General features: G+C 43.7%; 1 protein-coding gene and 1 pseudogene across 2 annotated transcripts in view; one reads left to right on the plus strand and one right to left on the minus strand.

Annotated features, from left to right (window-relative positions):
- LOC311121041 (cingulin-like) overlaps nt 1-1,905 on the minus strand; it is a gene marked incomplete at its 3' end in the record, with an annotated part of 33,461 nt that extends 31,556 nt beyond the window's left edge. The window contains exon 1 of the mRNA XM_084195582.1: nt 1,090-1,905. The remainder of the gene's footprint in view (nt 1-1,089) is intronic.
- A 66-nt stretch (nt 1,906-1,971) lies between these two features.
- LOC311121043 (SH2 domain-containing adapter protein E-like) lies at nt 1,972-12,668 on the plus strand (annotated as a pseudogene). The gene is made up of 6 exons: nt 1,972-3,411; nt 5,502-5,628; nt 6,655-6,903; nt 7,145-7,469; nt 10,316-10,435; nt 11,026-12,668. The product of its transcript is annotated as an SH2 domain-containing adapter protein E-like (transcript).
- The last annotated feature ends 299 nt before the right edge of the window (nt 12,669-12,967 follow it).

A 12,967-nucleotide genomic window follows, 5' to 3' on the forward strand; every position in this document is an offset into this window, starting at 1 on the left:
CTTCATTTGTTCGCCGACAAAAAGGAACTTCTTTCAAACACACAATCGAGTTGGACTGAAGCCTAGCCATTTTGATAGTAGTAGTGAATTGAATGAGGCTGCTACCTGGTCTTTTCTTAGTTACGTTCATTCGTGGTTACGTTATGTATGACGAAAGCGCGTAAGTGCAAGCCCACAGACACCCATAGAGAATGTATTGAAAGCTTTGAAATGTGACAAAACTAGATTTTACATGGGAGTCTATGACAGACTTCTGGGCGATTTTCAACCTGACTGAAATCGCCCAAAAAACGGGCGGGGCCATTTGAAGCACGACTTTAGCCTGATTTGACATTTAGTGGCTGTCAGATCAGACGTGAACACTGATAACTGCTGTTGCCGTGATATAATTTTTTATAAATTTATAAAAAAAAAATATTTTTTTTTATTTAATTTTTTTTTAAATAATTGATTAGAAAAAAAATCCCTTCCTTTTCCCGTTTGGCAGTGCGTCGCCCATATCGCCCTATTGAACAAGCCGTCCCTGGCTGGGTATCTTTTGAACAGAGTTCACTCACTACATTGAATTCTTCAGTGTATGCGTCATAGTATCATCTAGCTCAAGTGAAACTTCTTGGGAGAAGAGAGGCAGTGAGCCAAGATGTTGAAGTTGAGCTCTGAGAAAGCGTTAAATAACTGACATGTAAAAAGAGAATGTGTGACATTGACAGATGGGTACACTGACTGTACACATGGTTTTAAATGAGAATTTCACTACGGGAGAGATCTAGATGAGGCAATGCAATGTTACACCTGCTCCGTGGCCTTCGCATTTCAATTCTGAGTGACGTTATCCAGCACCTTTCTGCCATCATTAAAAGTTAACTTAGGTTAGACACCAACAAGAGAGCAAGTTATCAAAGACTGAGCGGGCAAATGTATTAGCTCGCTATGTGTCTGTAATGAGCAAGTCAACCAGCTAGAGCTAGCAAGCTAACCCTAAACTACTGTCATAACTAGCTAGCTAGCTGACTGGGTTAGTTCGGTAGCTAGCTTGCTAACTATACACGTTAGCTAACTAGAGCGAACTAAACAACATCCAAAACATACCTGCTATTTGGCCAAAGTAGTACAATTCATCAATTTATTTTCGAGTCCTCTTCTGTTGTTTTACTTGATGTTAATAAAAACAATGTTTAAATCAGGCTGAAAATACTTCTGAAAAAGCAGCGTATATCCATTTTTCGAGACAGGCAGATAAGTTCGTTATATGCAGCTCCAACCTGTTACCTTTGTGACCGATGTCAAACGAACCACCCAGCCCCGCTAGAGGGAATACAGGTATTGGTTGAGCACATAGCAGTAGGCGGTGCTCTAGACAGCGCCCGCTTTGAATATTGGTGAGTCTGGTCTGTCAATCTGTGATAAATTGACCCAGGGGAGAGGTCTTTGTGAATGAAAATGCCTAGTGCTGTGATTGTCATAATAAAAAATGTTTTACTGCTAAGAATGAGGTAAGCTAATGCAGAAACAAATAAACGAAACGCATCACAACTTGTGGCATGAATCAGTTTGTGCTCCTCAAATTCCACGCGTCCCATACCAAACCAACCAAATAGTCTAACCGTTCCACTTGATCTACCATATCCCCTGCAGAGGGCGCTTTAGCACACATGGCCTAGTTATGACAGGTTATTGGAAATTAGGACAGAGGACTAGGGGACAGTTTATTATAGTAACCTGAATCGACCGATGAAATGTCCACGAAAACATGAGAATCTTTCCCTCGATGAAAAATTCTCCCCACAATTTACATATTTTCTTGTTTAAAAAAAATATTTGTTCTCACTCATTGTGGTGCCCAAACATGTGAATTCAAGCTGTGTTCATATTTTGGGATGAAATGTTTAATTGCAGCCTATTGTGTTGCACACACCACCTTCATAATAATAATAATAATAATAATAATAATAATAAAGCCATTTAGCAGACGCTTTTATCCAAAGCGACTTACAGTCATACAATGTAGGTTAATATTGGCTATGTTGATTAATAAATATAGGCTATGTTGATTAATAAATATTGGCTATGTTGTAATATGGCTATGATGACTACTAAATAAATGTAGTAAAACAATTAATTAAAAAAACATCTCAAATTAATGATTAAATTCACAACATGTTGGCTAAGAATGATCATCAATTGAGAAATGCGTTGCCAAAGCTGCCCTGTCTCCTCCCTGTTAGTGAATAATAGCCTACTATAGGCATAGTTATAGGCGTTTTTTGACCATTCTGATGTAGGCTAGTCCACCACCACACCCATTTCCCAACTCCACCAAACTCTTTCTCTCACACACGCACTTCTCTCTCCAGCACTCAGCTTTGACAGCCCGCTCTATACATCAGTCGCTCCGGGAATGGGATCATCATTAGTGAGTGCGAAGAAAAACTTCCAGTTCTTCCGATTCTACGCTCTCCAAAGACTACTCTTTAAACTGCGGGGATAGCTTCGAGATAAAGAGATAGCGACTGTCAGAAATATATATTATAGGCGTTTCAAGTCGATGAAAGGAGAGGTAACTTTACGCACCGTGGAACGACAAAGAGAAGTGGGTCAAGCGACAGATGGGGTGAAGTTTGGGGTTGAAATTCTATGAGAACATTTACTACCAAATTTATGCTGTAGAAATCATTATGAATAATTTGTTGAAATTAACATCACAAAAGGGGTAAATCGGATAAGATACCAGGCGCGCCGTGCGTAAACGTAGGCCTATGTCGTCGTGGATGAATGTGCTTGGAAAGTTTTATGTAGGCTTACCAACTATTCTCTGTGTCTCGATTGCAGATGATTAATAAAAAGTAAGACTAAGTAGACCTAAGTGAGTGTGTTACATTAGCATAAGTTTAAAGCCAAAGCTAGAAAGAAAAAACCGGTCACTGATCGTAACCAGCCATGGCAAAGTGGTTCAGTTTCCCCATCAATCTGAAGAACGGGACCGAACGCGTCCGCTCAGCCTCCGAATCCGGCCCTCAACCACGACCCAGACACGGGCTAACCCCGGGGACCAGTCTGAAGGGGAACCGGGTCAAGGAAAGTGCTGGAGGGATGGGCTCTATACTGACCGGAAGAAACCGGAAAAACTCGGCCATCGAACTGGGTCGGAACGGCTTGGGTACTGGCGGGAACTCGTTTAAGGACGGTAAGATCTGGGACAGTCTCATCCCTGGGAAGAGTAGGAAGAATTCCAAGCTCGAGACGGGGGCATCTGAGGAGCATCGGCCCACCAGGACATCCAGTTTGGCGCATGCGTACATCAGCAGGATGATCAAGGTGGACAAACAGGACAAGGGCCCCAAAAACAGCGGTACAAGTGAACTGGTGGGATTCGAAAACGAGAGGGGGAAGGCGGACATCAAATCAGCGATGGTGAGTGGCTCAGATTTGGTACTGACATCTTTGCCAACAAAGTCTTAGATTGAACAAACAAAAAATGAAAAAGGCATTTGGTAGCAACAATATATGCTATAATGCTATAATTAGCCCTACAGTGTTATTAGGCTTACTGTAATTCACATTTGATCCTGTTGTTTATTGTGGTATGTGTATGGAAGCGTATGGAAGCTCTTTATATTTATAATTATGAGATAATAAGTCTGGATCATGGACATTGAATAGTCCTGCAGGCCACGACCCCTTTTAAAATGGAAATCTGTGATTCAAACAAGAACAAAGCGTACTCCCCGCCACTTTATTTGGTAAACAGCTGAGGAATGGGGCAGGAGAAATGTAACCACTCTTAAATATATAGACACAAGGACTCTCACATACAGATGTAGGATCTTACACACAAAGGTACAGACACATGCATATGCACACATTGTGATATTGTTGTATGGTGGTATTAAACATTTTGTATTGTAGATATGTAGTGGTGTAATAATGTTATATGATGTACTGTTTTATCTTTTGTATTATATGTAATATAAGTGCTTTAATATGTTTGGACCCCAGGAAGAGTAGCAGCTAATGGGGATCCCTAATAAATACAAAAAATATATATAATCCTGCAACAACAGGAAATGTGAATTATTATGTGGATTATAATTCATGGACATGTTCTCTCTCTCTCTCTCTCTCTCTCTCTCTCTCTCTCTCTCTCTCTCTCTCTCTCTCTCTCTCTCTCTCTCTCTCTCTCTCTCTCTCTCTCTCTCTCTCTCTCTCTCTCTCTCTCTCTCTCTTTCTTGCTCTCTCTCTCTCACACACACAAAAGCGCAAACACACACACTCAAAATGTGTGATTCACGTAATACTGATTGCCTAAACGTATTTCATAATTATGACTAACTATCTCATAATAATGATTTACTATCTCATAATTATGACTTACTATCTCAGAATTCTGACTTAGTATCGCATTATTATGACTTACTCTCATGATTATGACGTATTGTCTCATAATAACGACTTACTATCTCATAATTATGACTTAGTATCTCATTACAATTACTTATTATCTCATAATTATGACTTACTATCTCATAGTCAGATTATTATTATTTTAGGTGGAGGGAACGAGCTTCCATACATGTATGTGTGCACTGATATAAAGAAAGAACTGTAGCTCTGAGAGTTGTGATCAGTATCTCTCTCCCACCTCAGCCTTTGTCTCTACCCCTCCCTCCCCCCTCTTGTCTTTCTTTCCTCACCACACAATGCACTGTGCTTTTAGAACCAGCTGCATTCATGCCACAGCGCTCGGGACCAGCCGTACAGAAAACACACAATGAGACCTAACCTCATTCCCCCAGTCTGTCTTCCTGTGTCCCTTCCTTTCCTTTCCCCCTAACTGCTGTCACACACACACGCACGCACTCACACACACACACACACACACTATACCTCTTTCTCCTCCTCTATTTCTGCCCCCAGTGAAGGCTTTGTCTGAGGCATAATATCACCTAACACTGTTGTGACTGTAGCTCTCCCACAGGTAGCTCAGATCGCTTTGGATCCACTTTGATAAAGATCATACAGGCAGTCAGACAGACACGTAAACACTCAGACACACACAGAGCCATGGGAGGGAAGACACATACAGAGCACAGAGCAGGGGAGATTCCCCAAGAAACATTCCCAGTTCGTAAAGGGGACGTTTCCATACCAACTAAACTGTTACAGTGTAATTACATAGGTTATTGCAGTTACTCTGGCAGAAGGCCTACAGTATAATACTGTGAAGGTTAGGTAGAGTGGCGCAGCGGTCTAAGGCACTGCATCTCAGTGCTAGAGGCATCACTACAGACCCTGTATCACAATCTGGCCGTGATTATAATAATAATAATAATAATAATGTGATTAGGAGTCCCATAGGGCGGCACACAATTTGCTCAGCGTTGTCCGGGTTTGGCTGGGGTAGGCCATCATTGTAAATAAGAATTTGTTCTTAACTGACTTGCCTTGTTAAATAAAGGTTAAATAAAAATACATTAAAAAAAACCTTCTGTCCCGCTGTGTAGCTGATTATTCTGGAGGACTATGCTGACCCGTTTGACGCAGAGAAAACAAGGGAGCAGAGGGAGGCGGAGAGGGAGGGAGAGAACGATGGATACATGGAGCCCTACGACGCCCAGGTCATCATCACAGGTCAGTCAGGTCAAAGGTCAGGGGTCAGATCTTGTCCTGGAGAGCTACAGGGAGTCCAGGCTTTTGTTCCAGCGCAGTGCTGATACACACTGGCTCAGTTAATCAACTAATCATTGAGACCTTGATTAGTGGAATCAGGGCTGGAATTAGTGCTGGGCTGGAATAAAAGCCTGCACTCCCTGCAGCTCTCCAGAGTCAAGGTTGTAGACTAATGCTGTAAAAGGTTTTTAAAGGATCGGACTAGAACGAGACCCTCCGCTCTCTCTCCCCTGACTTCCTTCCCTACGGGCGGTTGCTATGGGAACGGTGTTGTGCTGCGACAATGGGTGCAGCTTCCTCTTGGACTTCCTGTCTCCTGCCTCTGTTTCCTTTACCCCATTCTCTGGAAAGGAAGTTGCCACCAGTTGTCCCCCCCCACCCCTTCCATTTTACTTTACATTTTACTTTACTTTTGTGTGAAAAGAACCAAAAGACCCCCACCTCCCCTCCCCCTCCTCCTGGTCTCACCCAATCACTTCCCAAAAGAGGAAGAGGTCCGTTCTGTCAGCCAATCAGGCACTGTGTTGACCTTTCTTCCCGTAGCTCCATTGTTTAGTCACACAATAGCCCAGACACACAGGCTACCTGATGGCCTCCACAGACATGTCTGACCACATCACAAGCTACGAAGCTGTGTGTTAGACTCTCAGAAAAAAGGGTTCCAAAAGGTTTATTCTGCTGTCCCCATAGGAGAACCCTTTTTGGTTCCAGGTAGAACCCTTCTTGGTCCCAGGCAGAACTATTTTGGGTTCCATGTAGAACCCCCTGTGTAAAAGGTTCTACCTGGGACCAAAAAGGGTTCTTCAAAGGGTTTTCCTATGGGGACAGCCAAAGAACCCTTTTAGGTTCTAGATAGCATTTATTTTCTAAGAGCGTACAACTGAACAATGGATCACAATCATGTCACATCAGCAGTAATATTGCAATGGCTGAGTTGAGGGTTTGATATCAACATGTGACCATGTTATTGTTCTTATTACTTTTTAGGTATTCGTAGGCGGGGCTCCAAGGACCTGCTGAAGGTGTGTGTGCTGCTCCCCAAGGGAGATGGAGAAGGGGGCAAGCCCACCCCCCCCCACATCTACGACACTCCCTATGAGGGGCTGCTAGAGACGGAGGGGGAGGCAGGAGGGGTGTGGATCCCTGTGACACGGCCGGAGTCAGACCCTCGCCCCCCTGGAGAGTATGAACTACCCTGGGAGTGGAGGAAGGAGGACATCGTCAGAGCACTGACAGGTAGATATATGTTTTCCAGAGGGAGGGAGGTAAAAGGAGGGAGGTAGAGGGAGGGAAGGAGAGGAAACATATTGGATACAACAATGATATAAAAAAATACACAGTTCTCTCTCTCTCTCTCTCTCTCTCTCTCTCTCTCTCTCTCTCTCTCTCTCTCTCTCTCTCTCTCTCTCTCTCCTCTCGCTCTCTTTCTCTCTCTCTCCTCTCGCGCTCTCTCTCTCCTCTCGCTCTCTCTCTTCAGTCCAGTTTAAGAAGGGAATGAGCAGTTCGCCCCCTAAAGAGGAAGCTCCTCCACCCAGCAGACAGCAGACTCTCAGTCATCAGCAGACCCTCAGACAGAAGACCTGGAACAAGAAAGTCCTCATCCCCTCTCCCCCCTCCCCCACCTCCCCCATTCTCAAACTCTCTCCTCCCTCGCCTCTCTCTCATTCCTCTCCCCCCTCTCCCACCTCTCACTCTTCTCCCACTCCCAAACTTTCCCCATCTTCCTCTCCTCCCTCCCCCACCTCCACACCCAAGGCGGAGACAGGCAAAGTGGACCCCACCCTTCCCCTGGAGAAACAGAGGTAAGGGAAGAGGAGAAGGAGAAGGGAGAGGCTGGGGGGGGGGGGGGGGGGATTGAGATACACTATATATACAAAAGTATGTGGACACCCATTCAAATTACTGGATTCGGCTATTTCAGTCACACCTGTTACTCACAGGTGTATAAATGTGAGCATCAAAGCCATGCAATCTCTATACAGACAAACATTGGCAGTAGAATGGCCTTACTGAAGAGCTCAGTGACTTTCAACGTGGCACCGTCATCAAATCAAATTGTATTGGTCACATACACATATTTAGCAGATGTTATTGCGGGTGTAGCGAAATGCTTGTGTTCCTAGCTCCAACAGTGCAGTAGTATCTAACAATTCACAACAATACACACAAATCTAAAAGTAAAGAATGCAATTAAGACATATATAAATATTAGGACGAGCAATGTCGGAGTGGCATTGACTAAAATACAGTAGGATAGAATACAGTATATACAAATGAAATGAGTAAAGCAGTATGTAAACATTATTAAAGTGACTAGTGTTCCATTATTAAAGTGACCAGTGATTCCTTCCATGTCTACAGTATGTACATAGGGCAGCAGCCTCTAAGGTGCAGGGTTGAGTAACCGGGTGGTAACCGGCTAGTCATAGGATGCCACCTTTCCAAAAAGTCAGTTAGTAAAATATCTGCCCTGCTACAGCTGCCCCGGTCAACTGTAAGTGCTGTTATTGTGAAGTGGAAACGTCTAGGAGCAACAACGGCTCAGCTGCGAAGTGGTAGGCCATGCAAGCTGAAGTGCTGAAGCACGTAACGGGTAAAAATCGCCTGTCCTCATTTGCAACACTCACTACTGAGTTCCAAACTGCCTCTGGAAGCAACATCAGCATGAGAACGGTTTGTGGACTCTGGAGCAGTGGAAATGCGTTCTCTGGAGTGATGAATCACGCTTCACCATCTGGCAGTCCGACGGACGAATCTGGGATTGGCGGATGCCAGGAGAACGCTACCTGCCAGAATGCATAGTGCCAACCTTAAAGTTTTGAGTTGGAGGAATAATGGTCTGGGACAGTTTTTCATGCTTCTGGCTAGGCCACTTAGTTCCAGTGAAGGGAAATCTCAACGCTACAGCATACAATGACATTCTAGACGATTCTGTGCTTCCAACTTTGTGGCAACAGTTTGGGGAAGGCCCTTTCCTGCTTCAGCATGACAATGCCCCTGTGCCCAAAGCGAGGTCCATACAGAAATGGTTTGTTGAGATCTGTGTGGAAGAACTTGACTGGCCTGCACAGAGCCCTGACCTCAACCCCATCTAACACCTTTGGAATGAATTGGAACGCCGACTGCGAGCCAGGCCTAATCGCCCAACATCAGTGCCCAACCTCATTAATGCTCTTGTGGCTGAATGGAAGCAAGTCCCCGCAGCAATGTCCCAACATCTAGTGGGAAGCCTTCCCAGAAGAGTGGAGGCTGTTATAGCAGCAAAGGGGGCACCAACTCCTTATTAATGCCCATGATTTTGGAAAGAGATGTTCGACTGGCAGGTGTCCACATACTTTTGGTCATGTAGTGTAGCATGATGCCACCAACACCATGCTTGAAAATATGAAGAGTGGTACTCAGTGATGTCTTGTGTTGGATTTGCCCCAAACATAACGCTTTGTATTCAGGACATAAAGTTCATTTCTTTGCCACATTTGTTGCAGTTTTACTTTAGTGCCTTATTGCAAACAGGATGCATGTTTTGGCAGTGGTGGAAAATGTATTCAATTTTCATACTTGATTAAATGAAAAGATACCTTAATAAAAAATGACCCAAGTAAAAGTGAAAGTCACCCAGTAAAATACTACTTGAGTAAAAGTCTAAAAGTATTTCTTAAGTATCAAAAGTAAATGGAATTGCTAAAATATATTTAAGTATCAAAGTAAAAGTAAAAGTATAAATCATTTCAAATTCCTTATATTAAGCAAACCAGACCACACAATGTTTTTATATTTTTTGATTGACGGATAGCCAGGGTACACTCCAACACTCAGATATGATTTACAAACGAAGCATTTGTGTTTAGTGAGTCCTCCAGATCAGAGGCGGTAGGGATGACCAGGGATGTTCTCTTGATAAGTGTGTGAATTGGACCATTTTCCTATCAAAATGTAACGAGTACTTTTGGGTGTCAGGGAAAATGTATGGAGTAAAAAGTACATCATTTTCTTTAGGAATGTAGTGAAGTAAAAGTAAAAGTTGCCATAAATATAAAAATTAAAGTAAAGTACAGATACCCAAAATAACTACTTAAGTAGTACTTTAAAGTATTTTTACTTAAGTACTTACACCACTGTGTTTTGGAATATTTTATTCTGTACAGGCTTCCTTCTTTTCATTTTGCCAGGTTAGTATTGTGGAGTAACTACAATGTTGTTGATCCATCCTTTCTAAAGGCACTGTAGACTGTATATCGTCATAGTGTATTGCTGTAGCCTGTACTTAGTCCTCAGCCTGAAGTGTCCCCACCTGTGCCAGCGAATACTTAACTTTTTGATGGCGCTGACTGGTAAGATGCTTCAGGAGAGTGGTTATGTGTGCTAGCAAGGCAGAGGTCCTGGGTTCGAGCCTCAGTGTGAGCCGAGTCAGGAGGAAGTGGCACTCGCTAAGCAAGCATTCTCTATCTCTCCCTCCTACCGTCCTCTAACTCCCCAACCCTCCCCATATTCCTCCCCCTAACCTTCAATATGACATTCATCCCCATCAATCTACTGCTCTGAAGCTCTGCAGTACCTCTATGGAGCTCTAAAGATTATATGTACTGTATGTTTGTTTCTCTCTCTCTTTCCCCTCATCCCTCTCTTCACCCCCCTCCCCCTCCTCTAGCTGGTACCATGGCAGTGTGAGTCGCCAGCAGGCAGAGGCTCAGCTCCAGCGCTGTAGGGATGCCAGCTTCCTGGTTAGAGACAGCGAATCAGGGACCAGCAAATACTCCATCGCGCTCAAGTGAGTGTGTGTGTGTGTTACACTTATCACTCATCAGTGAGCGCTCATCATTAACCACATTACACACCCACATACATGGAGGGTGAGCAGCATGTGTTGGAATAACTAAGCCCCTAACCTTTGCTACAGTCTAGAACATCCCTACTGTATCCTCTAGTTATGTAGCTATAGCACTGCATCTCTCCCTGTTACTGAAGTAATATGGTTCTCTCTCTCTCTCTCTCTCTCTCTCTCTCTCCCTCCCTCTCTCTCTCTCTCTCTCTCTCTCTCTCTCTCTCTCTCTCTCTCTCTCTCTCTCTCTCTCTCTCTCTCTCTCTCTCTCTCTCTCTCTCTCTCTCTCTCTCTCTCCTCTCTCCCTCTCTCTCTCTCTCTCTCTCTCTCTCTCTCTCTCTCTCTCTCTCTCTCTCTCTCTCTCTCTCACTCTCTCTCTCTCTCTCTCTCACTCTCTCTCTCTCTCTCTCTCTCTCTCTCTCTCTCTCTCTCTCTCTCTCTCTCTCTCTCTCTCTCTCTCTCTCTCTCTCTCTCCTCCTCTCCCTCTCTCTCTCTCTCTCTCTCTCTCTCTCTCTCTCTCTCTCTCTCTCTCTCCTCAGGACCAGTCAGTGTTGTGTCCATATCATCGTGGCCCAGACTAAGGGCAGTAAGGGTCTGGTTATACCCTGGACCAGAGTAGCTGTGTGTTCAACAGTATACCAGAGGTGGTGAACCACTACTGTACACACAGACTGCCCTTCACTGGAGCTGAACACATGACCCTGCAACACCCTGTACCCAGGCCACACTGAGCACACTGAACACACACTGAACACACACACACACACCACTGCAAAGGAGTAACAGGTCTCACCCAAACGGCCTGAGAGGTACAGTATCATCTTGAGTTTCTCCATGCACAGCCTAGTGGCCAAACCCTCACACTGCATAGCACAAACACACACACATGCACACACACACACACACAGACAGACACACACACAGACAGACACACACACACCGCAGTGACTGTATTTATAGTACAGATGAAAACAATCCCTCTTATCACAGTACTTCTGTCTCATTGTTCAGAACTACTCACATAAAATCAGAATTAAACACCATGCACAACTGGGTCATATTCAACTCACCCACTGTTATGACCAAATAACTAGAGATGGAGATATCATATGTATTGTTATGAATGTGGATCAGAACACCAAAGATTTGATTTCATCATTTGGCACATGGCAACCAATGGCATTATGTGATTACAGTTATATATATATAGTTTTTTATGGTCTGTGACTTCTCCCTGCTTCATTCTGAATTAAACACATTTTTTCCTCTTTCTTCCTTAGGTAATCACTGATCTGAGATGACTGGATTGATGACAGCTATGCAGCAGCATCAATTAGCTCTCACCGATCCGGTCGTGTTAGATTAGTGATTCATTTAAGGGAGGGTTAAAGGGGGAAGGGAAGGGTGCATGTTAGCAGTATTAGGAGTTCCCTTCCAGTGAGATATATAGTAGGCTACTACTGGGGATTGACATGTCCTATCAGCTATCAGCTATAGCCCATATCAATACAGTTGATTGGAGTGCATTCATTCATTCAGCAGATAGATCAATCTATCGTCTATCTATTACCAATCAATCAATCCTGAAGATCGGGCTCATTACAGGTGCTATCTGTCTGTCAACAGAAAGCAGCTTTATTGATTGGATAGGGTTCAGGTGTGGGGGAGGAGCTTTCAGGCAGGAATGATGTTCTGCACTATGTATTATGTAATGTGGAAGAGTAGCTGATGCTTTTGCAGCGGCTAATGGGAAGCCTAATAAATACCAAATACCAAATGTTCAGCTAGTTAGCCTGAGTACCTGTGTGTGTGTTCATGTGTGTGTCACGTGCACTGGGTCGTATTAGGCCTCATTGATTTGATAGCTGCCTGTATTATTATCAGACACATACAGTATGGGCCTGTCAGACAGCAGTATGATTTGTTTTTTATGTGAATATATTTGGACATGTGATGGTTTCTGTAATAACCCAGGCTTGTTACTGTAATAGCCAAGGCTTGTTATTGTAATAACCCAGGCTTGTTACTGTAATAACTCAGGCTTGTTACTGTAATAACCCAGGCTTGTTAATGTGATAACCCAGGCTTGTTACTGGAATAACCCAGGCTTGTTACTGTAATAACCCAGGCTTGTTGTACAATGTGTGAAATATTGTAATGTTGACTGGAATAAAGTGAATGTGCATTTAGTTTATTTTGTTTTTTAGATAAAGGCAATTTACTAATTACGACACACACACACACGCACGCGCACACACACAAACACACACACACACACACAGATCAGAAACACATATGACTTGGGGGATGATTGCCTCGTGATGAGAGTGAGAACCTAACTACAGGATGTGTGAGCTGAGCTCCTCTTTAACCGCATAGCCATTGACCTGGGTAGTAAATCAATTAGACACTACACAGGAACACAGAGAGAGAGAGAGAGAGAGAGAGAGAGAAACACACACTCACAAATGCACATGCACA

This window comes from Coregonus lavaretus, assembly GCF_964263955.1.
Source record: "Coregonus lavaretus genome assembly, contig: HAP1_SCAFFOLD_4614, whole genome shotgun sequence".
Taxonomy (NCBI): Eukaryota; Metazoa; Chordata; class Actinopteri; order Salmoniformes; family Salmonidae; genus Coregonus; species Coregonus lavaretus.